Here is a 27500-nt window from a genome sequence, read left to right on the forward strand (position 1 = left end):
GGGGGAAATTCAGTTGTCCAGTAGAAGCACAGCAGTATACAGTTATTTACAAAGTTACAGAGACGTAAGAAAAGATAGATAAGAGGGAAAAAACAAAAAACAAAGACAAGAGCAGTACAGTACCAATAAAGAGAAGGTGCATCAATAGAGGGGGCGAATAATATATAAGTATATATACATAAAGTGTCTTGCAAAAGAGACCATAGCAGTCAATGCTAGTTAGTGCAAACAAGTATCTCACTGTCATTGTTAAATAAAGCAAAAATACTCAGAAACTACCAACACAACCTAATAGTGCAATGTCAAAAATCAGTGCGAAAAAAGAAGAAACTAGGAAGCGTGTCACCGCAAGACGCACATGAGCACTCTTCCTGGACGGTCCTTAGAGGTCAAAGTCAATACAGCAATAGTTCCTTAGAGGTCAAAGTCAATACAGCAATGGTTCCGTCAGTCTAAGTTAGGAAGGGAGACCTTTTCAAGCGTCCGTTATGTGTCTCGTTGTACAGCTTAAGGGCAGCCGGTACAAAAGATTTTCCTAATCTCTCACATCTCCGTCCTGGGTAGGTAAAGCGGTCGTTTCCTCTCTTACTCCAGTAACTGGTGATCTCTAGATGGAGGGGGTGGGAGGGATAGGGGCAACGGTGGCGTAGATATGAGTAGGGCAAAAATGCGATGTGACGTGTGACTGACAGACTGACTGAATGACAGACTGACAGCCAGTGGAGGTTTTGATAGTAACTGCGATAGTAAAAAAAAAATACATTCGTTTATTAACTGTGTTCAACACTTAAAATGTTTACCCATTGACCCTAATTTTGTTGCAGGCGGCTTCATATGTTGCTGCCAACCTTGAACATTCTGCTTTCTCACCTAGTAAGTAGCTTTCTCACCTAGTAAGTAGCTTTCTCACCTAGTAAGTAGCTTTCTCACCTAGTAAGTAGCTTTCTCACCTAATAAGTAGCTTTCTCACCTAGTAAGTAGCTTTCTCACCTAGTAAGTAGCTTTCTCACCTAGTAAGTAGCTTTCTCACCTAGTAATAGCTTTCTCACCTAATAAGTAGCTTTCTCACCTAGTAAGTAGCTTTCTCACCTAGTAAGTAGCTTTCTCACCTAATAAGTAGCTTTCTCACCTAGTAAGTAGCTTTCTCACCTAGTAAGTAGCTTTCTCACCTAATAAGTAGCTTTCTCACCTAGTAAGTAGCTTTCTCACCTAGTAAGTAGCTTTCTCACCTAGTAAGTAGCTTTCTCACCTAGTAAGTAGCTTTCTCACCTAATAAGTAGCTTTCTCACCTAGTAAGTAGCTTTCTCACCTAGTAAGTAGCTTTCTCACCTAGTAAGTAGCCGCGGACTTCGCAAAATGAAAATATCTTGTGCCAGGGGCCCCCAGAAAAGAAGATTTGTGTAAAAGAAATATATTATTGTCATTGTCGGGTGGATGTACAAAACCGCTTTGTATTTATCATTTTAAAAATGATTTAAACTAGTGAAAAACATCTACAAGCACACAACACCTCACACCACGGGAAATACAGGCTTGTTTCTTTGTTAAAACACCCTGTTGTTGTTGAGGTGTGAACTTGGGGGTTGTAGCATCAATTTATGTCAGTGTGCATGAGAGCAACACAACACTGCTTTTATAAAGTGTGAACAGCACAGCAAAAAGCACTGGACTGTGTCACGAATAGACTTGTTTTGGCCGTGAGACACCACCACCACACAGGGTTTTTATGGTGAGTTGACATAAAGAAGTGGGTTTGGTGCTGGAAACAGAAGGTCTGGGTTCAGCCTCCATCTGGTGATCTGTTCTCTGCAGCTTTGTTCCCGTCACCCCTTGTCAGACCCCCCCCCCCTCCGGAGCTCTGTCCCCACTGTGTGGCCTCCTTTTAGATGTTTATTGCGACCATGGGTCGCAAGTTTACTATTAGAAACGTCACAGCTTGTCCGTCTGTCTGTCTAGACGTGTAGACGTGTACACATTTTACTAGGCCTGATTTCAGACTCAGCTCACACTTTAGTCTGAAACTGTGCCCTATTCTGAGCGATTTACGGGGGAGGAACTTTTTGCGAGCGCGACCGCGCGCGAGTGATCGCGACGCACGGTGAACGCGACGCACAGTCGCGGCGTGTGTGTGTGATTGTGTGTGTGTCTCTGTCTGTGCCAGTGACTGCTTCCACACAGAACTGCGACCAGAAACATGTAATCAACATTAACAGCTTGGTGAAATCAGCGCGCACGTGTGTGAACTTCGTTTGAATCGTTTCAACTGCTGCGCGGATTGGATATTCGTTAGACCCACCCCCACACTCCACGCTCATTGGATCAGCCGCAGTTTTTGGCTGCTAAAACTGCCGATTCATGTACTCAGCTCCAGACCAGAGAAATAGTCCACTCTGAGAGTGGGCGGGGTCTATGGTCTGGAACCAGGCAACATTTTTACGTTCTATGGGTTTGCCGCTCTGACATCATTCTCTGATGTCACTGTGATGTCTGGCACATCTTGTCCACGTATCCGTGTATCTCTGAAGGTCACGCCTGACACTGTGGTTCCCCTGACACATCACTGTGACATCACAGGTGATATCACAGGTGACATCAACTACAGTATGTCAAAGTTCATATATGGGTATTCCCCAGAATCCCTTTTATGCCCATATATGAAGATCCCTGATGTCACTGATATATATCACTGGCCAGATGGCCAAGACATGGCCCATATCTGTGTGGCTGGTTCAGATAGGGATCTCCATGTATGGGCATGAATTGTATTGTATGTTGTGATGTCATGGGAACCACTCTAACATAATCCCTTTTATGCCCATATATGGAGATTCCTGATGTCATCAATATTAAGCCCATATCTAACAGGACTTCATATGGGAAAGCCCATATATGGACAGCCCATATCTGTGCGGCTGGTTCAGACAGGGATCTCCATGTATGGGCATAAAAGGGATGTACTATTATACATGGATCTCCATATATGGGTAACTGGTCCGATATACATCACTGGCCAGATGGCTAAGAATTGACGCGACCTTGAGTTCACGCGACCTTGACGTCACCCTGAGGCGTCTGAAGCCTCTATCAGAGTCCAGGGTGAAGAGCTATTCACTTCACCGCGGTGTAGTTTTCTAGCTATCACCTAAAAATACATAACAAAGCCTAGGTGATAGCTAGGAAACTACAACGCGGTGAAGTGAATAGCTCTTCACCCTGGACTCTGATAGAGGCTTGACTAGTTATATCGGCTATCAATATGGTCCAGAAATGTCTCATCGTGCATCCCTATTTAAGAGTCTGCACATCTATGGGGTTGATTTCCTGTGTCTCTCAGTTTGGCATATGTGCAGTGTGTTTGTGTTCCTTGTTTGCTGACCAGAGATCTCCTTCCTGAAGGAATTTCTGAAGTTGGAATTAAACAACTTCCTGGCCAAGTGGACACAGTTGAGTGCACCCTCTGCTATGGTGCAGAATGTGAGGGTTGGTGAGGGTTGTTGAGTTATAAGCCGCCTACATGCTACAAAATAATCCATCCGACATTAACTGTCTTCCTATCCGGGGAACTGCACTCTGTCGAGGTGCCAACTTTGCCAAGAGAGAGAGAGACACACACACACATATGTCAGTTCAGCCTGAGCCACACAAACATACTCATACTGAACCGATTTTGAAATGAATTAAAGAAGCATCCTGGAGTCTCTGGCTAATATAGCTGAAAGTGCCCAATCAACTTGGTGGGTCTGGTTCAGACTCATTTCATACCTTCTCTTCCATTTTCTTTTAAAAAAAAAATAAAAAAATAAAAAGTAAGAAGTGTGATCTCGACAAACATGGTATTCAAGGGGCCTTCAACGTGTTCAGGCCAAGGACCACTTAGTTGAGAGAGAGATGAAGCAGGGACCCCCGCAACCTTTTCATAGATTCCATATAGTTTCATTGTTTGATAGCACAATCATCAGTGTATTTTGGATTCATGTCAATTTGTGTTTTCAGATATTTAAAGACTTGAACTGTCAATACTTAATAAACTTGACCTTTCACTCTGTACTTAGTGTGCTCTTTTCCCCTCTACACAAAACCTTGTTGCCAAAAATAGCCGATCCACAAGTTCACAACGCCTCGCGCTGCGAGGCGTTGTGAACTTGTGGATCGGCTATTTTTGGCTTCAGTTCTCAGAATATGGACGCTTGGGTTCAGGTGGTTAAAATAAAAATGTTTCTATCACACACAGATTTGGCGGACCCCCTGTAGTAACTCTGAGGACCCCCTGTTGAAGACCCTTGTAGATTGACAGAGCACTCATCCCCCACATCTTCATTTTGCCAGGGAAAGCCACTGTTTCGCTGTGTCTCTCTCTCAAGTCTTTATTTTAGAATTGCCTTTGCACAGAGTCTGACGGGTTCAATTAAGGGACATTCCATTTCCCTTCCAACTGTCTCACAAAAGAAAACAAGTACTGCTTCTGTACTGGCAGGTCTTCAAACGATATAATGCCATAAAAACAAGCTCATAGACAGAGACAGAGACGGAGAAAGATAGGGCGAATGGAGAGGGATAGAGAGAGAGAGAGAGACAGAGAGAGAGAGACAAAGAGAGAGAGCGAGAGAGAGATTTTTTTCAAGATTTTTCAAAAATGTTCAAAAATAGCAGATGTACCAGCTCGCAGCAAGGCACAAAGTGACACGCCGTGAGCTTGTACATCTGCTATTTTTAATACCCAATTTGTTTTATATTGTAATGCTTTTTTAACACACACAGAGAGAGAGAGAGAGAGAGAGAGAGAGAGAGAGAGAGAGAGAGAGAGAGAGAGAGAGAGAGGTCATAGCGACTGACCAAGATATGGCAGCCATGCATATTGTATCTCATTCCTTCTCATGTTTTTGTTATTGACTGCCAACATGGTTTTTCGACTTATGCCGTTCCCTGACACTCTTTCTGAGAGATTTTCACTAACCTTTGGAAAAATCATCTGTCGATTTGCTCGCGAGAGCCCTCAAAAGATGTGCACGGGTGTCCTAGAATTGGATAAATAATCCCTATCCACTTGCGACGATCCACTCCAAAGATATCCGCTTCCGTGCTGAGCTTGTGTCCAGCCCTGTCTCCCATACACACATTCATTATGGCTATTTTCATTATTCGCTGTTTTTGTTCTGGTGACGTCATCACCGTGTCAGGTGACCTTCCGGTTACCCGGGAAATAATTGGTGACCCATAAGCCCATAACAGCGCCATCCATCAGTCGTCAAAGTCATCGGTGGCGGCCTGGACCGCATTGGGAATTAACTCGTCAAGGTTGTGACGCAGCGATCAATGTGTTAACTTAGGTTCGTTAAGAAACACAATGTTAAGACATGTAATAGCATGGAAATTGAACAGATTCATGGTTCTCTGTTTACCTGGTATCCTATTGTTTCAATGATTTGAGAATTCCATGGCACATAATTGTTGACGTTAGGTGACGTTAGGTTCTTGGTGCAGTTTCCTGAGGCACGATACTGTCTCTCTGCATTCTATGTAGGCTATGTGATTAGCCTTGGATAAGGTCAACATTCAACTCAATTGTATTAGAGTGTCAATTCATAACAGGTTATCTCAGGACACTTTAGATGGGGGGGAGGCAGGGGGTGGAGGGGGAAGGGGGTGGAGAGAGTGGGGGGCGTCTAGACGAGACAGTAACGGGGCGGTGGTTTTAGTGAGAGTCGTTATCAGACATTACTGTAAAGCTTTCTCCTCCTGCCAGGGGTCGTTGACTCCACACGTCCTCAGCAGACCAAACGCTTTGAATTGCTGCCAGATCAATAACGGAAAGGAGCGGAGGACTGACTTTCACTACCGACATCGTTTTTAACAAACTTTGAAAACGGAGATAAAAGGTTTCTGGCCTGCTGGAGATAGCGGGGCTCGGGGAGCAGCCATAATGCACATCCTAATGTTTGTTCCGACTCTCACTGTAAATGTCGAGACCAATAGAGCCGTAAAATGAGTGATGGAGCGTTTTAATGCACAAGACGCTGACTAAACCACTGACTATCCCTCCAACAGATTGCCCACAACTTCGCACAGCGCCCATGGGTACGCATGCTTCAACGAGCCTCCTTTCTTGGCTGTCATTCTTTTGTACAGCGGGTTGTTGAACGTTCTTTTTAAGATCGGTTTCAACACTTGAGCCCTATAGCGTCCCCGTTCTGGGGAGCAGTGTTGATTCTGTCGACTAAAACTATGATGGAAAATGTTTGTCGACTGCATTTTTTTCACTGACGAAAACTAAATAAAAACGAAATAAAAACTAAGCTGTGATCACTAAATGTATTGACAATTTCAACAAAATCAAAAACTAAACTAAAATGTTAGGGAGGGACTAGTGGAGAAGAGATGTTTGGTTGCTCTCAGGTGTTGCATGCTTGTAGATCTGCTATTTTCAACACACATATTTTCAGCACACAACCAAGTGTAAAATCAGTCATTACGATGCCATCAAGGCCTGCCAAAATACATTTCAGTTGACATAAATCAACTGTAGATTTAGTCGCCTAAAATCTTATGATGTTTAGTCGACTAAAACTAATACTTTTCAGGTGACTAAATTATGACTAAAACCAAATTACATTTCATTCAAAAGAAACTAAATCACAATTTTCTGTCAAAAACAACACTGCTGGGGAGAACATACAGTAAAAAGAAATGCAGATCTACAAGCTCACAACACATAACAACAATGTGATGTGAACTGGTGTCAAGGCTTCCCCCTCAGGGCAAATGGTAGAGTAAATGGTAAATGGTGCATAAACTTAAACTTTGACTGTATGCTGATCCGTTTAGCTGTCTGCTTCATTCACGTCAGTAATATTTCTGTTTACAAAAACACAAACACATCAGGCTCAATTTATAATCAGTCATTCCTTTTTTAGGCAATCATCTAGCAATTGTCAAGTTGATCTTTAATTTGTGTCAACAGAAATCACTTTTATATTCAACGCTGCCAACATGTAGGGCATTCACGAATAGTGATGTTAGTATTTGACCACAAAGTATTCGAACAGTCGAATATTCGACAGGACTGTCCAAACTGTCAAATATGAAGCAAGAGGCAAACATTGTGAAAATAGACGATCTACATGCTAACGCGAGGCGTTGTGAGCATGTAGATCTGCTATTTTCACAATATTTATCTGCGGAACCGAGTCACATTAAATGTAATACCTACAATTCCAAGTGCTTGTCAGGGTGGGGATCCCACCTAAATGAACACTGGGGGTCCCACTTTGTGATTGGGAAACCCCTGGTATAACTTGTAGACACCCTTGTGGCTTGGCAGACACAGACAGTGATCCACTCCCACCTGCTCACTGTGAGGAGAGTCAACATGCGGGGGAAGAGGAACTGATGGATTCAGAAGTTATAGTGTCATAGAGAGAGACTGATGACTCATCATTGTTCTGACCAGGGGTGTCGCACCAAATTCGGGGGCCCTGGGTTCAAGGATTCACAGCAGGCTCCCCATGAATGTTGTGCTTTAACTATATAAAAATAGCAGATATACAAGCTCACAGCGTGGCACAGAGTACCGCGCTGTGAGCTTGTATTATCTGCTATTTTTCACTGGTTAAAGCATTCAATAATTCTAGGCCTAAATGGGTTAATAAAGACCCGCTCTCTATTCTTTCACGGCAAGTAACAGCCTGCCTTTATAGCTCTATACTCCAGTGCCAGGGAGCCTCAATAGGACAGCGCTAATGCAATACCATCAGAGACATGACTCATCTTCCTCCACACTGGGAGTGAAATGAGCCGTGGGGTTCTTTTGTGAAGTGCCACTCTTCAACCGACTTTATCTTCACAGAATTGGTCCTTGAAGAACATTCTAGATTAGACAAAGTCTAAAACAGACCCGGAGTAACTGTGAGATTGAGTTAACTACAATTCTCAACCTTTTTTTGCTTGGAGGAGAAGTTTAAGAGGAGAGATGCAGGCAGAGACGCAGACAGAGAGACGGCTCAGAGTTCCAGCGAGGTTGGTTTATTGCAGCAGAGTCAAAAGAGCCATGGTACAGAGCAGACCGTCGGCCCTTCGGCTCCCGATGGAAGACACACGAATACCTCATTTATACGGCGGATCTACGGCGCTGCAAGCTTGTAGATCTGCTATTTTTGAAAAAGTCGTGAAAATGTGTGCAAATCTTTGAATATATGTATTTTCAAAGCGAACGTTTGTAACTCAAATTTTGCTTCTGGGTGGTCCCTGGAACTAAATATTCTGAGATGCGGGTCCGTGGCCAAATAAATATCAGTTTGGGGGTCCTTCACATGAAAAGGTTTGAGCACCACTGACATAGTAGTCTCTCAAGAACAGACAAACTGAGCTCCATTTAAGTGAAAAGGACCTTTTCTTTGACGATGGCTGGCCAGATTGCTGACATAGAAACATAGGTTTTTCAAAAAATCTTAGAAGGATTCAAAAGGCACTTATAGAATCGGGTCAAAATTCTAATTTTCACGATTTTTCAAAAAATGCAGATCTACAAGCTTGCAGCGCGGCACTCGGTGCCGCGCTGTGAGCTTGTATATCTGCTATTTTTCAATAGTTAAAGCATAAAATAATGACACACAATAATGTGTACTCGTTCTAAATGGGTTTTAACACAATGTTGGCGCTGTCGGGTTGGAACCTTGTACTGTGTGTCCAAAACGGCTACTTTTCAGATAATGGAATGTCTCGCTACTGGCCATGAACACCCTTGGGCTGTCTGGAAGACATTGAACCGCCTGTGGGTCGACGAAGGACGCTGCCAAGGCATCCATGACGAAATGGACATTAAACGTCTTCTGGTGCATGTGTGTGTGCCGTCAACCACAAAACCATGGACACATTATGAGACGTTTATGCTCCACAATCTACTGGAGATGACCAGTCCGAGCCAAATGCCGCTGCACTCGCCTGCGCCGGACGCAAGGAGGAAGGAAGGAAAAAGGAAACGAAAATAACCATTTGGGTCCAGTAGTTATTAATTAAGTCATAAGCTCAATGAATTAATGCTTGTCATTGGTTAAATATGTAGCGCAAGGGTCAGCAACCTTTTTGAAATGCCATGTTTTTATTACTAGATAGTCAGTGTGCCATGTCAACATAAATCTTAACTCTTATACTGCCAGATTATTTATTTATTTATTGGGTCTGGTGCCATCAAAAAGCGGCTTACCTTTGCAACGTTATAGTAGATTGATAGACTTTTTTTTTTTTTTTTTTTTTTTTTTTGCCTTTCATGTCTGCCTGGTCTGCACTTTCACAAACCAGGCAGCAGAGGGCGGCGTAATGCCATTAATGTGAATTTGGCCGTTCCGTCTTGCCATAGATTGGGAACACACATTGGCCACAAAGCCCCAGGGCCAGAGAAAATCAACACGGAAGAGAATTGGTCTCCGTTGATGTTAACGCATAATGGATTTTTAAGACCATCACTGCTCGCCATGTGATTACAGTACACGGCGGCGCGACCCCTCATCAGCTTAAGGACATCAACAAGGTAAACGAACGAACGGCCGTATTGGCGCGGCTCACTCTCTAGAATTGGGGCGAACAGGAACGTCCAAAGCAGTATAAGAGTTAATGACACGTCATCAACAATTCCATTTGATTGGCATGACATTGCTATAACTAGAAGCTCGTCTAGTCGGCGACCTGGCCAACTCGGAACAATGTAAATAGGGAATGAATGCCCCGCCCTTTAATGCAAACCCCATTATACCTGTTTTCATAGGACCCGTTTTGACCATCTGTCTGCCTGTGTCCATTTATGCCCATATATGGAGATATCTATATCTGTCTGTCTGTCGGCGTCCATTTTATGTCCATATACGGTATGGAGATCACTGCAGTTATAGTTCTGGGTCCATTTTATGCCCATATATGCCCATATATGGAGATATCTGTCTATCTGCGTCCATTTTATGCCCATATATGGAGATCTCTGTATCTGTCTGTCTGTGTCCCTTTTATGCCCATATATGGAGATCCTTGTGATTCTGCGTCCATTGTATGCCCATATATGCCATATATGGAGATATCTGTTTATCTGCGTCCATTTTATGCCCATATATGAGATCTCTGTCGCTTTTTCAAACAGATGGTCAAAACGGGTCCTATGACAACAGGTATAATGGGGTTTGCATTAAAGGGGGAACCGGCACTGTGTCTGCAACACAGTCGGAGGCACAGACAGATACAGAGATCTCCATAATGGGCATAAAGGGACACAGACAAACAGATGGAGGAGGAGACAAACTTAATGCAAACCCCATTATACCTGTTGTCATAGGACCCGTTTTGACCATCTGTTTGCCTGTGTCCATTTATGCCCATATATGGAGATATCTGTATCTGTCTGTCTGCGTCCACTTTATGCCCATATATGGAGATCTTTGACCATCTGTTTGCCTGTGTCCATTTATGCCCATATATGGAGATATCTGTATCTGTCTGTCTGCATCCATTTTATGCCCATATATGGAGATCTATGCAGACACAGTGCCAGTTCCGGAAAATCCTGATGTCAGACATCAGAATCCGAACCTTTTGTGCTGGTTCCAGAAAATCGTGTATCGGGTCGGGTCGAGGCCAAGCACTGCACTACCTGCTGCGGTGGGGAACGCGCGTGCCGAATTTGAAATAGGGAATGAATGCCCCACCCTTTAATGCAAACTCCATGAATGCCCCACCCTTTAATGCAAACCCCATGAATGCCCCACCCTTTAATACAAACCCCAATATACCTGTTGTCATAGGACCCGTTTTGACCATCTGTTTGTCTTTGTCCACTTACGCCCATATATGAAGATTTCTGCACACACAGTACCGGTTGCGGAAAACTCTGATGTCAGACATCAGCTCTGAATACGGGCATTCATTTTATTCCCATATATGGTACGAACAGTTCTCGAGATACGCGGATTACATACACACTCACAGAGATTTTTTGTTGACTCATGTGGCGTACGTGATGTCAGAGCCTTTTATGAAGTGATGTCACAATGAGTCAGCGCTTGCGCCGATTTCCTCCGGAACAGCCTGATGTCAACAATCAGCCCGCATAAGGAGATTCCGAACGTTTCGCGCCGGTTAGGGAAAACCGCGCGTCGGGTCGGGTCGAGGCCCGGCACTGCACTCCGTGCCGCGGCGGGGAACGCGCGTGCCGAATCTTAAGCCGGTGGGACGAACGGTTCTCGAGATACGCGGATTACAGACAGACACGCAGACACGCAGACACGCACGCACGCAGAGACTTCTCGCATTTATAGATAGATGACCATTAGACTATATATCCCCGACTCCCTCCCCAGTTCAGAGTTTTAATGAATGTAGAATTATGTGCAGGATGTAATTTGCTCTAAATTAGGTGACTTCATTTAATTTACCACGTTTAAAAAAAAAGTTTTTTCCTCTCTCTCACACTTCTGCCAGTGTGCTCGAACAAAGGCTCAACTCGTTCTCCTGCTACACAACCAAAATGTGGAAAGCCTTACCGAAGGCCTTAAAGGAGTGCAAATCCCTAACTTCCTTTAAAACCGCCCTGGAAAAAAAAACACCTACAGGCGGCAGCCGCTCAGAACTGGTAAAAAAAAGCCTTACCCTCCCCCTGACCCAGCATTTGTAAATCTCTATATTATTTTTCTTTTCTCTTTTTTTTCTGACGATATCTACTGCATAGTACCGTGTTCTATCCGTCTGTCATTCAATGTTATACATATTAAGGTTTCCTGTGTAAATAAGCCGAAAAACTTACTAGGATCTCCTTTTAGTTGACCTCGTACCAGTGAACTGTACTGCAATGAAACTGTACGTTTTCCTATGCAAACTTCTAATAAAGTATTCAATCAATCAATCAATCAATCAATCAATCAATCAATCAATCAATCAATGAATCAATCAATCAATCAATCAATCAATCAATCAATCAATCAATCAATCAATCAATCAATCAATTGAATGCAGACACACTGATAGTACTTGGATGGCTAGTGGAGCTGATTTGATCCTGACAGGAGTCAGTGTTTCTCTTTTCTTTATTTTCCCCCTTCTATCAGTGTTCGTAGGAAGTATTCACATGTTTTACTTAACAACACTTCCGCTGCTAAACCCGTCCAGGAACGGGATAAGAATAGACTAGTTTGCAAATCCCGCCCCATTCTGCCCTGTTACTATGATGGGACATTTTCCCTGGGCAGATTGTTTTTATAGTGGCAGTGAATGGGATTTTTTTATGTTTTCATAGCCTCATTACAGCTATATAAAGTACCAAAGGAAAAACATCTAGGTGATATTAATAAAAAGGGAAGACAAAGGTACAGTAGTTACATTGCAAAACAGGGGGTTTCCCCGAAAATATATGTTTTAATGTGTTTAATCCCAGTGGGACAGAATCACTATTGCAGATTCTTTTATAGTGGAAGTGGATGGGATTTTTTTTTTGTTCATAGCCTCATTACAGCTATATAAAGTACCAAAAAAAACACATCTACGTGATATTAATAAAAAGGGAAGAAAAGGGTACAGTAATTACATAGCAAAACAGTAGTTTCCCCCCGAAAATATATGTTTTAATTAGTTTAATCCTCTGGATCAGAGAGAGAATAGAAATAGCAATAGAAAGCGCATTGAATCTTGGGTAGGAAGAGGAGAACTATAATCTGTTCTCCTCACATACACGTAATTCTGCCCATTTAAAATATATGTACCCAATCGTAACTAGTTAGACCATTGATAAGGTCCATGTGAACTAGTTTGTTGAAGCTTATTCATTATGATGAGCGAGATCGCCCCCTACTGCCGCGGCCGTACCAGGCGATTGCCGTGCTCCGCACTGCGGACAGTTTTTGAAAGGCTGAAGCAACATTCTCCACTGCACAAACTCCACCCCCGATAGCAAAAAGTGAATGTTTTTTCTGGTTGGCCAGTCAGGGAGTCTCAGGGACCAATCAGAAGGCTGACAAAAGGTCTATTATGGGGCAGCGGCGCCACAGCCCCGTTATCACGTCCGTTGATTGTGGCTTCCGGGGCTCTTCAAAATAAAGCGCAAGGGATTTTTTCATGTTTCAACAGCGTGAATTAAAATCCTGAAAAGTAACCGTTTTGGACATACAAGTTTTCTATCCGACAGCGGTGATATCAGAGCTGGGAGTTTTCCTCCACTGAAGTGAAGTGGAGTGAAGTGAAGTGAAGTGAAGTGGACTCTCCTTCTACTTGTGATGAGCTGTCTAAAACACTTTCCTACGAACGACTGACCTGGACAGGCTGGATGGACATGCTTCAGTGGTCAGCCGCCTGCCTCCGGACACTTTGACAAGGTGTTCTAGGACAATATCAGCAGTGGTGGAAGAAGCTCTCCGAAATACCACTTACTACTGAAAGCCAAGGGATATTCCACTTTCAAAAAAAAAAAACTTTTGGTCATTTTATAGTCTAATCAGGCTTTTGTGAACACCCTGGACTGATTTTAATTAGCTTGATTCAATATTTAGATAATTGATATTCATTTTATCAGGCACCACCATACAGGACCCATTCCCATACACACCCATTGTAACTTCTAACTCCATTTACCGTGTTATACTGTATACATCCCGAAGATGTACGGGAACGACACATCACCGCCCTTTTTTTAGTTTTTAGTTTTTGTTTTTTTTTTGTTTGTTTTTTGTCCCAAATTACTTTCTGTGACACTATGACCTCATATCGTCACTGTCGGGTGGAAACCTTCTAGTCCAAAATGGTTACTTTTCAGGAAATGGAAAAAAATATCCATTAATTGTAGTTATTTAGTCACCAACTCTCTCACACCTACAGACACAAGTTAGTTTGTCCACTACTGTTGCTGTTCTTACTGATGGCTGCCAGTTCCCACCTGATGTCATGTGGGAGTCCCGACTGCTCCACACTGTACTGAATAACTGCTAGCTTGCATAATGACTTCAGACTAGGACTCAAGTCTAAGATGTACAGCAAATGGGGTGCGTGGTATCCTCCAAAGAGGATGATACGATCTCCCACCATGCAACAGCACATCCCTATCATCCTATCCGGGCCTTTTCCCTTGGGCTCAACCTTCTTCCAGGTGAGAGTTTCTGGGTTGAATTTCCACAGATCATTGAAGTTCTGGTTCCCTTTGAGGCCACCAAATATGTACAACTGTCCATTGTAGATAAAGGCTGAATGAGCCCTGCGTCCTTCTGGGAGGAGCTGTGCCGAAGGTGTGCTCAGCCAACAGTTGGTTTCTGTGTCAAGCACTCTGATGCTGTTGTATTTATCCTGGTCCCCCCAGCCCCCAAATACAAACATCTTTGTCCCGATGATGGTGGCAGAGTGCCTTGCTGAAACAGTTGGTGGTGTGCCTCGGGTGTTAATTAAAGACCAGACCATTATGGTGGTGTGGTGTCCAACTTGTAGATGTCATGGTATCCAGACATCTGGTAGTTGTATCCTCCATGAACATACATGAGCTTCCCAAAGACACAAGCTGAGTGACCCTCCCTCCCCTCTGGAACAGTCCCTGACACCTTGGGCTTCAACCAACTGTGGGTGTCAACATCAAATGCATAAAGAATGTTGCAGTATGATATACTGAAACCATTAGAGCCCCCCCCAGATGTAAATGATATCTTGTATCAGTACAGCTGTGTGGCCCTGGCGCCTGGAGGGAACCTCTCCTCTTCCATTTGTCACTGGGGACAACTTCCTCCAGCGTAAGGACACTGTGTTGAAGATGTGCACATCAATCTGATCACTGTCATTCACATGACTGTAACTTCCAAAGAAGTAAATCTTGGCTCCCACAGGCAAAGCAGCATTATACCCTAGCTGTGTTGGTCCTTCCTTCAGACATACGGTCCACCTCAACATTTCAAAAACAGACAGCGATGAATAAATGAAGCCTCCACAAGTACTGATGTCACGTTGCAACACATGGATCGCCATATGTGGAGCTGACTATCATCACCTGGATCTCCATATATGAAGATCACAACACTGACATCACAGATATGCAGGTGTAAAGAAGTGGGTGAAATGTATTTTTGTGCAAGCTGAAAATAGCTGATCTACAAGCTTCACACAGGATAGGCGCTAAAAGTGTTAAAAACAGAGCCAAGGCAACTGCTTCGTCCGTAGCTCGATTTTGCCGATACGCGAATTGCCATGGGTCTAGAGTGGCAGGCAGGACAGAACAGATGTTGTCCCTCGATCACCAACCTCTCGAAGCACTTGCTGATGACTGCAGTCAGGGCCACTGGTCTCCAGTCATTTAGACCAGTGGTTCTCAACCTGTGGGTCGGGACCCCCAGGGGGATCCCCAAATTATTTTGGGTGGTCCCCAGATGATTAACTTAATGTGCAACATTGCTTTCTCTCTCAACAGTAAACAAGCCAACATAACGTTTAAGTGTGTACAGGGTCTCTGCACATTTCTAAAATGACAATTTAAGGACTTTTTAATACCTCTAAAATGACATATTAGACATTGGCCAATCTACATACTCACAACGCCTCGCAACGTTGAGCATGTAGATCGGCTATTTTCACAATAGAACCGTGTTATACAAAATGTAATGCCTCAACTCTTAGTGCTCTTAGGGTGGGGGAGGGTCCCCAGTTAAAATATGATTATTTTGGGGGTCGCGGCCTGAAAAGGTTGAGAACCACTGATTTAGACATGTAATCGTTGATGTCATTCACCATTCTATCGGTGCAAATCCATCCAGCCCTTCACAATAATAGCTAGGGGTGTAACGATATAGTAACTGTATCGAAATATCGTTTTTAACTTAAAAAATCGAAGTAGATCGAAATGAAAACAGCTAAAATCTAATCGTATCGTTTTATTTTGTATCGTATCGAATCGGCAGTGTAAAGAATCGATTGTATCGATACTACTTACTTGTCCATTGTATTTGGCATTTTTAAGAAGAACAAATTAAAAGGAGGGGTTTAATTACTTTTCCTTTCCATATAGCTACACTGGTCTATCGATAAATGTGCGTAATCTCTTGGTTCATGTCAAGGTGCAGGTTTGTCAATATACAATGTCCATGTATTTGGCAGATAATCACTTATTTATATCCATAATAATACATGTTTCCCTTAAAAACCTGCACTATTTACACCTTTCACACAGATTTAATTTCTTTGCTAAATAGTTACTATATCGATTTTAAATAATTAAATCGAATCGTATCGTATTGCCATGAATGAACCAATATCGTCCATGTATCGTATCGTCAACCATGTATCGTGATATGTATCGAATCGCTATTATAATGTATCGTTACACCCCTAATAATAGCGTCTGCTAATGGAGGGAGTGGCGCGGCAGCAAAGAAAATGTAACCCACTAGAAGTTTGCCATGTTGCGGCAGCGTGGTGTGTAATGGTCAAATATGGCAAAAAAAAAAAAAAAAAAAAGTTTAGGGAAAAATTTTTTTTTGAAAAAAAAAAGTTTTTTGAAAAAAAAGTTTTTTGAAAAAAAAAGTTTTTTGAAAAAAATAAGTTTTTTGAAAAAAATAAGTTTTTTGAAAAAAATAAGTTTTTTGAAAAAAATTAGTTTTTTGAAAAAAAAAGTTTTTTTGAAAAAAAAAGTTTTTTTGAAAAAAAAAGTTTTTTTGAAAAAAAAAGTTTTTTTGAAAAAAAAAGTTTTTTTGAAAAAAAAAAAAAGTTTTGTGAAAAAAAAAAAAGGTATTGGTGATGCGATGACGTGGTGTATACGGACGCTCAGCTCCCCGGGCCCTTCCCCGTCTTTCTTTCTATCTCTCTCTCTCTCTCTCTCTCTCTCTCTCTCTCTCTCTCTCTCTCTCTCTCTCTCTCTCCTCCGCTCAGCTCCCCTCCCCCCTCCCCCCTCCTCTGTAACTTGATACTCTGGTGACCAGTTTATGAGCACTGTCAAGATACTCCTTCAGGACTGGCTGCTCTGCGTGAGGCGAAAGGCGAAACTTTGTTAAATTGAAATAAATGCGGTTCAAAGAGTGGCATGTTTAAAATGTGGACAGTGCAAAATTTTCACGCTTGTTTGACGTGGTGGCTATGTTTGTGAGAGGTGTTGTGAGAGAATGGAGCTAAACATTCTGTTTGAGAATTGCCACCACTTTGTGTTTGCTGAATTGTATGTATTAGATCATATTAAGTGGCAGCATTAGTGTTAACACACGGGTGACTAACCGGTCCCTTAGGCCGATTTTGAGATTTCAAAGTGCAATAACTCTCCCCATGAAGGTCTCAGAAATTTCCCCTTCCATGACTTTTCCTAAATACTCAAGATATATGTTCTCGTTTTTTTCCCCCTTCTGAAACGTTTCCTAATTATGAAATAAAATACAATTATACCACTCTGACGGCTATTATCGGCAGAAAAGACCGTTCTCCCCTTTTTCTCCCCCTCCCAGAAGAAGCAGAAGAGACTTCACACCTCCAGCCCACCCGGAGTGCGCCTTTGTTGCTTCCAATAGATCATTTACATTTCACTGTCAGCAAAGATAACATGACTAAATGTTGACTAATGTTTTATGTTATAACCCTCTAACCCTATACCTGAAAATAATAATGATAATATCAATGTATCAATTGTATTGTTATCGCGCGTTATCGCCGTACGGGTCCATTTGGTTTCATTCTAGAGCCAAACGCACAGCGTGTTTCTAAAAGCTAAGCATCATTTCAGCTAATAATACATATAAAGAACAACTGGGTGATCTATAAGTTATCGGCCAAAATGAATATCTTGTATAGATATGCCCGGTGCAGTCAGCCTGTTCTGTCTGAGTGGAGACCGCTTATAGACGGGCACGCATGTCACGGTGACATATGGGTGCCGATCAAACAGTATAGGCACCCGACACTTGTGTCCTGCACGTTTAATTTCTAATGGAAAATCATTTGCTTTTCATTGTTACATGCCTAAGCAAAAAACACTACGTGAACATTTTACAGAGTGAAGAGAATGTGAATTCTACCACTTTTTCTAGTCACATGTTCAAATACTGGATTCTGATTGGCTAAATTCCGGAGGTTATGGCAGAACAACCGCCGCAGTTGTGTGAGGACGAGATCAATGCGCCTCAGTGTACATCCGGGGACTTCAGGAGGTAGTCGGAACACCTTTCCCCCAACCAACATATGACGGTCGTAGCGGTCCTATGTTTACTAACGTGCGTACGACGTCGCCGATTTATTTGGATCCAATGCAATCCGCCAACTTTAAAGCCCCTTTTCTCTGAACCTATGCCTTTCTGGAAGCGAACAGCCTCTATTTACGGCCGGAACGGTCCTTCTAACTGACGTTAGCTTAGCTGTATGCTAGACATCTTTCTCTGTATGGAGTTGGCGTCATCTGGTGGTGAGTAGAAGATGTTGTTTGTGGAACTATTTGCTGTCGTCGCGGAAGTTTTATAGGCAATAATGATTGTAACTTAATATCCTTGCAAGTTACAACTATGTGTTTTCTTTCATGTATACGGAAAAAAGTGGTAGAAAAGCTATTTACCACTCGGGGTCGGACATTATGCTCTGATAATGTCCTGTGTGAGGGTGTTATCGGACTCGGCTTCGCCTCGTCCGATCACCCCCTCACACAGGACATTATCAGAGCATAATGTCCTCTCACTCGGGGTAAATTGCTTACTTATCTCTCTCTCTCTCTCTTTCTCTCTCATCATTTCTCTGCCTCGCTCTGTCTATCTCTGCTACACCGTTCCCTCTCTCTCTTTCTCCCGAGCCCAGTTTGCGCAAATGGAACCTTATTTAGTATATATATATTTAACTATCGAGAGCGCTCTCTTTCTTTCTCTTTCCCCTCCCTCTCTGCATGCATGCGTGCATGCGTGATGTCGGGACATCACATTACCTAATCATGATCGTCTATAACCACTCAAACTGCATGGCGCACTGTGCGCAAAGACGCTGATCATTGATTTATTCCTGCATGCAAAACCGAACTGTTTTAAAATGACTTTCAAAACTCAACAATCTGCTGGGCTGCGCTGCGAAGCGATACGAAATTAAACCAGTGACATTAAAAGTAAGATCATGCTACAAACTTAGTGTCATTTTCCCAAGCCTGTTTTTTTCCTGCTAAACCATGAAGTTAACATTGAAAGCGAGAGTATTTGAAAGGTCAATTGAAATGCTAATTCAAATTCGGAAGACAATAGAACCCCCGCTGGCAGCAGGGGGAGGAAGTGTTGCGCTCCTGGGCCAAAAGGGAGAGAATCTAACGGTCAAAATGAACGATAAATGCAGGCGTAGTGGTAGTTTTTTATTTTCAGTCACCCAAGTGTTAAAGGTATTCCACTTTCAAAAAAAACTTTTGGTCATTTTATAGTCTAATCAGGCTTTTGTGAACACCCTGGACTGATTTTAATTTGCTTGATTCAATATTTAGATCTTTGATATTCATTGTATCAGCCACCACCACCATCGAGGGCCCATTCCCATACACACCCATTGTAACTTCTAACTCCATTTAACATGTTATACTGTATATATCCCGAAGATGTACGGGCCCGGAACGACACATCACCGCCCTTTTTTAGTTTTTAGGTTTTTTTGTTTGTTTTTTTTTGTCCCAAATTACTTTCTGTGACACTATGACCTCATATTAGTCTACTTGCCAGCCCATAGAGCCCCATTGTGAACCCGGACATATTGAGTACAATAAGGTTTTATGTTATAAATGTTGAGTAAGGGTCCCCAGCATGTAGAAACTGCCGGATGCTAACTTGCATATGTTGAGCAATTTTCATAATTTGCATAATTCGATTTATTGTGGGCTCGCCTGTAAGGCGAGCACACTTTAGATATTGTCATTATTTATTTATTTATCTAGTAGGTCATGCATACAGTTCTCCTCAATACTTTGGCACCTTTCTACTCCTACATACTTAGTGAGAAAATGAAAATAAAAACATCAATGTGTTCAGCTTACTGTGGCGACGTGTGCTATTACTTTATACAGCAATCGGCCAAATGGTGGCGCTGTAGGAAGCCTTCGAAAGTGCGAACTTTGAACAGATAGAGCTCATGCTCTGTTTGAGGTACAGCCATGAAACCTGTATACACGTATGCGTCGAACAACTTTTACGCTCTGACTTTTGACCTCTGACCTTTAGATCCCCCAGAATTTTGAATTATATGAAAAACAGTAAAAATCTATCTCCTCCTGGATCTTTGCGTTACGCGCACAAAACTTTTTTCACATGAACTTTGGACCAATACGGTCAAACTGTCTTGTCGGATTTATTTTAAAGTGAAATATATTTTTTTAATAATTCAGTCAATATTGCGGTTTTATGCAAATTATTCTTCGGCCTCTAAATCATACATGCAAAGTTACACGTTCATGGCATTTGGCAAAGATGTAGAAGGTTAGTCAAAGTATCACTGAAACCAATTTTATTCCAATCGGCCAAAGGGGGGCGCTATACGAAGCGTTTGAAAATTCAAACTTTAAACGGGCACAAGTCATGCCTCGTTTCGTTTGAAGACATGCAACTTGCTTACGCGTTCTTTGACTCAAGCGGAAGACATCTGTGTCTTTGTTAAGTAAGTTCCGCCCTTAGATTTTCCGCCATTTTGAGCAGTTTGTAAAACGCTTAAACCCGCTTTTATTCTGGAATTTTCGCGTCACGTCCACAAAACTTTTTTTACAGGAACTTTGGACCAATATCTAAAGATCTGTCAGATCAGATTTTTTTTTTAAATTGAAACATGCTTTTTTAATAATTCAATGAATATTGCAGTTTTATGCAAATTATTCTTCTGCCTCTAAATCATACATGCAAAGTAACATGTTCATGGCATTTGGCAAAGATGTACAGTGTTAGTCCAAATATCACTAAAACCAATCTTACTCCAATTGGCCAAAGGGGGGCGCTATATCATTTTGAGCAGTTTGTGAACGCTTAAACCCGTTAGGACTTTTTTAGCAATTTGCATGAAACATTCTACACACAATCTAAGGACCTTTATCTAATATGCCTATGAAGTGCACACACAAAAAAAAAAAAAAAAAAAAAAAAATAGCTGCAACCAGCGATAAAGTGGCCAAAGCCAAAAACACCTCAAATCAAGAACACAGCCTGCAATGTGCGTGAAATCTTGCAAGCACATTCCCAATAGGTCAGGGAAAAGATACCACCCTTCTTACATTGGCCTGTTATAGCGCCACCAGCGGGTCAACTTTTGCACAACACATTTTTGGAACAAAATGGACCAATCTTTGACGTCAGTAACGTCAAAGAGAGCACTGCCTGCGATCTTGACATTTTGTGCTTTTATAGCCAATGTTTTCCGGCTTGAAGCGAGCCCACAAATGTTTCGAAGGAACAATATTTTTCTAGTTTAGCATAATCCCCCATAATAATGGATAATATGTCAAAAACTGATTGGCCGATTTGAACAATATTGGAGTGGTTTTGGGGGTTATTGAGGATGCTGAATCCATTTTCTAAATTCAAAATGGCCGTTTTAAACCAGAAATGGCCTTATACCAACTTAAAGTGGGGTGATTTTGATACTTTTTTATGTTGTATATGGCCATTTCCGGTTTAAAACGGCCATTTTGAATTTAGAAAATGTCGGAAATGGATTCAGCATTCTCAATAACCCCCAAAACCACTCCAATATTGTTCAAATCAGCCAATCAGTTTTTGACATATTATCCATTATTATGGGGGATTATGCTAAATAAATCAAATTATGCAAATTATGAAAATTGCTCAACATATGCAAGTTAGCATCCGGCAGTTTCTAAATGCTGGGAACCCATACTCAACATTTCTAACATAAAACCTTATTGTACTCAATATGCCAGGGTTCAGATTCTGGCAAGTGGACTATATCGTCGCTGTCGGGTGGAAACCTTTTAGTCCAAAATGGTTACTTTCAGGAAATGGAAAAAAATTAAATTGCAGTTATTCACCAGCTCTCTCACACCTACAGACACTAGTTAGTTTGTCCACTACTGTTGCTGTTCTTATTGATGGCTGCCAGTTCCCACCTGATGTCGTGTGGGAGATCAGACTGCTCGAGATCGTACTGAATAACTGCTAGCTTGCATAATGACTTCAGACTAGGGCTCAAGTCTAAGATGTGCAGGTCATGGGGTGTGGAGTATCCTCCAAAGAGGATTATACGATATCCCACCATGCAACAGCACATCCCTCTCATCCTATCCGGGCCTTTTCCCTTGGGCTCAACCTTCTTCCAGGTGAGAGTTTCTGGGTTGAATTTCCACAGATCATTGAAGGTCCTGTTCCCTTTGAAGCCACCAAATATGTACAACTGTCCATTGTAGATAAAGGCTGAATGAGCCCTGCGTCCTTCTGGACGGAGCTGTGCCAAAGGTGAGCTCAGCCAACAGTTGTTTTCTGTGTCAAACACTCTGATGCTGTTGTATTCATCCTGGCCCCCCCAGCCCCCAAATACAAACATCTTTGTCCCGATGATGGTGGCAGAGTGCCATGCTGAAACAGTTGGTGGTGTGCCTCGGGTGTTAATTAAAGACCAGACCATTATGGTGGTGTCCAAATTGTAGATGTCATGGAATCCAGACATCTGGTAGTTGTATCCTCCATGAACATACATGAGCTTCCCAAAGACACAGGCTGAGTGACCCTCCATCCCCTCTGGAACAGTCCCTGACACCTTGGGCTTCAACCACCTGTGAGTGTCAACATCAAATGCATAAAGAATGTTGCAGTATGATATACTGAAACCATTAGAGCCCCCCCAGATGTAAATTATATCTTGTATAAGCACAGCTGTGTGGCCCCTGCGCCAGGAGGGAACCTCTCCTCTTCCATTTGTCTCTGGGGACAACTTCCTCCAGCGTAAGGACACTGTGTTGAAGATGTGCACATCAATCTGATCACTGTCATTCACATGACTGTAACTTCCAAAGTAGTACATCTTGGATCCCACAGGCAAAGCAGCACTATACCCTTGAGTTGGTCCTTCCTTCAGACATACGGTCCACCTCAACATTTCAAAAACAGACAGCGATGAATAAAAGAAGCCTCCACAAGTATTGTTGAATGCAGCTATAGTGTGTGTTCTGCCACTTATATTGGAACAGTATAGCCTCCACTACTGTACTGATGTCACGTTACAACACCATATGTGGAGCTGACTATCATCACCTGGATCTCCATATATGAAGATCACAACACTGACATCACAGATATGCAGGTGTAAAGAAGTGGGTGAAATGTATTTTTGTGCATGGTGAAAATAGCTGATCTACAAGCTTACAGGGGATAGGCACTAAAATTGTTAAAAACTAAGGCCAAGGCAACTGCTCCGTCCGTAGCTCGATCCTGCCGATACGCGAATTGCCACGGGTCTAGAATGGCAGGCAGGACAGAACAGATGTTGTCCCTCGATCACCAACCTCTCGAAGCACTTGCTGATGACTGCAGTCAGGGCCACTGGTCTCCAGTCATTTAGACCAGTGGTTCTCAACCTGTGGGTCGGGACCCCCAGGGGGATCCCCAAATTATTTTGGGGTGGTCCCCAGATGATTAACTTAATGTGCTTTCTCTCTCAACAGTAAACAAACCAACATAACGTTTAAGTGTGTAGAGGGTCTCTGCACATTTCTAAAATTACAATTTAAGGACTTTTTAATACCTCTAAAATGACATATTAGACATTGGCCAATCTACATACTCACAACGCCTCGCGTTGCGAGGCGTTGGTGAGCATGTAGATCGGCTATTTTCACAATAGAACCGTGTTATACAAAATGTAATGCCTCAACTCTTAGTGATCTTAGGGTGGGGGGAGGGTCCCCAGTTAAAATATGATTATTTTGGGGGTCGCGGCCTGAAAAGGTTGAGAACCACTGATTTAGACACGTCACCTCTGGGTGTTTTGGGATCTGGACAATAATGGAGGACTTGAAGCATGAAGGGACCACAGCCTGGGAGAGGGAAAGATTGAAAGTGTCCGCAAATACTCCCGTCAACTGGGATGCACAGCTTCTTAGGACCCGGCCGGGTATGTTGATTGGCTAGGACTGCTCAAAAGCATCATAAGCCCCCTTTCCACTGCAAGGTGGAACCAGAACTTCCAGGAACCTGAACCATTTTTTTTGGTTCTGGTTTTGCTTCCATTGCGTACGGCCCGGTTCCAGATGAGGTTCCTGGAACCTATTTTAGGTCCTGCTCCTGAGGTAGAAATAAACTTTAGTTCTGGGAACCGATAGCCCCATTTACACTGTAGGGCCAACCCAGAACTAGAACCAGAACTTTCCAGAACCAAGAACTTTCAAGAACCTGTGAAGTTCCGGTACCAAGTTCTGCTTTTGTTTCCATATAACCAGAACTAACCGGGGTCCGAGCAGCAGCGCTGCTGGCCCCGCCCATAGGTTCCCAGAACTAAAGTTTAGTTCTACTTCAGGAGCAGGACCTAAAAAAGGTTCCAGGAACCTTGTCTGGAACCGGGCCGTGCGCTATGGAAACAAAACCAGAACCAAACAAATTGGTTCAGGTTCTGGAAAGTTCTGGTTCCACCTTGCAGTGGAAAGGGGGCTTATGGGCGGGGCCAGCAGCGCTGCTGGTCTTTTTTTTTTGGGACCTTCCCGGTTAGTTCTGGTTATATGGAAACGTAAGCAGAACTTGGTCCCGGAACTTCACTGGTTCTTGAAGGTTGGGGCTATTGATTGGCTAGGACTGCTCAAAAGCGTTGGTAATTGGCTAGGACCGCTCAGAAGTGTGTGCTCAGAAGCTCTGTGTAGCGAGGTCACTCGCTGCAGACAGTGCAGGAATACCAGCCCCCCCCCCCCCCCCCCACCTCTCTAATTCCCCTGCAGTTTTCCCATCGGAGTGCCGTAAGAGGATAAGGCCATTCCCTAGAATTGGTAGAGCAATAAGAGGATGAGTGTGTGTGTGTGTGTGTGTGTGTGTGTGTGCGCGTGTGTGTGTGTGTGTGCGCGTGTGCGTGTGCGTGTGCGTGTGTGTGTGTGTGTGTGTGTGTGTACTAGGGATGGGACGATATGAACATTTCATATCACGATTGTTGTGACGAAAGAAAATGCGATTTACGATATTATCGTATTATCGATAATCAAAATTATCCATTATCCCGGGGCAGAACATTTGCCAAAAAATAGCAGATCTACAAGCTCACAACGCGTCGCAACATGATGCGTTGTGAGCTTGTAGATCGGCAATTTTTTGGCAAAGACATTTGATGGAAAGTGAAAAAAATACTGTATCAAGTATCTTTTACCAACTATAGAGGGTTTAAGTGGTACTGGATATGCAGCTCGGCAAATACAAGGTGAATTGATCCCAGTGCATGACGGAGGACGATATCACGATGAATTAAATCTCCACGATACGATTATCATGAGTGTTTTTTATCACGATAAACAATAATATCGCTTATCGTCCCATCCCTACACTGTAATCCCTGACGTGTTGACTTAACTAAAAAAAGTACAGAAACTTGTGCAATCAGTAATGGTGAGTTAGAGAAACTCGTTCATTCTGAGTAAGCAGTACGATTAAATTGTTCATTCTGAGTAAGCAGTACTTGTTTATTTTGAATATGCACTACACAACCTGTTTATTCTGAGTAAGCAGTACTAGGTTATTCTGAGTGTAGTGTGTGTGCATGTGCCTGTTTTGATGTCTATTGGTGCATTTACCGGTATGTGAGAATTTGTGTGTGTGCGTGCGTGCCTGCCTGCGTGTGTGCGCATGTACGTGCGTGGGTCTGTCTTTGTGAGTCAGATTGTTTGCACTTGTGGCTGCGCCCTACAGTACATATACAATGATAAAAGACATTCCCATTCTCATGCAGTCTGGAGTCACAGGGAGCTGGGATATCATTAAGAACAAGAATTCCTTTGGATCCGTCTCTCTCTTCGCTCCTCCGTGTCTCTCATCTGGCAGAGCGGGTACACATTATTGTGTATCATTATTTTATGCTTTAACTATTGAAAAATAGCAGATATACAAGCTCGCAGCTCGTAGATCCACTATTTTTGAAAAATCGTGAAAATTAGAATTTTTACCCGATTCTATAAGTGTCTTTTGAATCCTTCTAAGGTTATTTGAAAAACCCTATGTTTCTATTGTCAGCAATCTGGCCAGCCATCGTCGAAGAAGAGGTCCTTTTCACTTAACTGGAGCTCAGTTGGTCTACCAAACTTTTCTCAGTTGATCCTTATGCGACGGAAATAACAGGGGAAACCCTATAAAAAATGTATAAAAGAGTTTACAAACTTTTCTCAGTTGACCCTTGTGTCATTTTCCCTTTAGAATCCATTTCTGCAATATACATGTTTCTATTGTGAATATTTAATCAGACAATTAGCATATTTGACAAATGGGCAAACATAATATATAATAGATACTGTATGTCTATGGATAATTTGGCAGTAGGCAGACAGATAAGTCCACAAAGTGTCAAACCAACTCTAATCTGAGACTACATACTGTAGCACCATTACAGTAATTAAAATCCGATATTAAAGGACCATGTTCTTGCATCAATAATGAATATAATAATAATAATAATACAGTTTGAAATGACCAAATCTTCCAACTGACAATGCAACTGTTGACAGGTTTCTGAAGTGTCCACAGCCCTCTTCACACAGTGAGTAGACCGAAATGTTGACATCTCATTAAGAGCATTAGAGAGGACCAATTCTGTAGCCATGGCCAAGAGGCGGACATATTATAAGATATAAGACTATATATTTAGTCGACTAAAATTAGACTAAAACTAAAACTTTTCAGGTGACTAAATTATGACTAAAATTAAATGACATTTTTATTCAAAAGACTATGACTAAAACTAAATGAAAATAATGCTGTCAAAAACAACATTGCTTAATATGAAAAAGTTTGAGCCACTGGAAATGGAGTTTGAGCATGGCGTTTAATCAGCCACTTTCCCCACGGTACTCTAAAAGCCTAACCCGATTTCTACCACATTAATTAGAGCTGAGAATATCTCAACAGTGTATTTGGAAGCCATTTCGTGCCATGTTGTTTTGCTTATATTAATTGCATCATGAAAAAAAAGTGTGATGGTTTGTGGAGATTATCATTGCAATCAAAACTTGTTAATACCATAAGCCTTTGTTTGCTGCGGAGCTCATATTCTTAATCACTTAACCCATTTAGGCCTAGAATTATCGACTGCTTTAACCAGTGAAAAATAGCAGATATACAAGCTCACAGCGCGGCACCGAGTGCCGCACTGCAAGCTTGTAGATCTGCTATTTTTGAAAAAGTCGTGAATACGTGTGCAAATCTTTGAATATATGTATTTTCAAAGCGAACGGTTGTAACTCAAATTTTGCTTCTGGGTGGTCCCTGGAACTAGATATTTTGAAATGGGGGTCCATGGCCAAATAAATATCATTTTGGGGGTCCTTCACATGAAAAGGTTTGAGCACCACTGACATAGTAGTCTCTCAAGAACAGACTAACTGAGCTCCAGTTAAG

At 42.4% G+C, this 27500-nt stretch overlaps 1 protein-coding gene and 1 pseudogene across 2 annotated transcripts in view; both read right to left on the reverse strand.

Moving 5' to 3' along the window:
- Window positions 1-27500, reverse strand: part of grm5b (glutamate receptor, metabotropic 5b) — a gene marked incomplete at both ends in the record, with an annotated part of 158822 nt that overhangs the window by 74417 nt on the left and 56905 nt on the right. The gene's annotated exons all lie outside the window — the stretch shown is intronic.
- Window positions 13834-14892, reverse strand: LOC308289379 (kelch domain-containing protein 3-like; annotated as a pseudogene). The gene has a single exon. The product of its transcript is annotated as a kelch domain-containing protein 3-like (transcript).

This window comes from Nannobrachium achirus (assembly GCF_963921795.1).
Source record: "Nannobrachium achirus genome assembly, chromosome: 8".
Lineage (NCBI taxonomy): Eukaryota > Metazoa > Chordata > Actinopteri > Myctophiformes > Myctophidae > Nannobrachium > Nannobrachium achirus.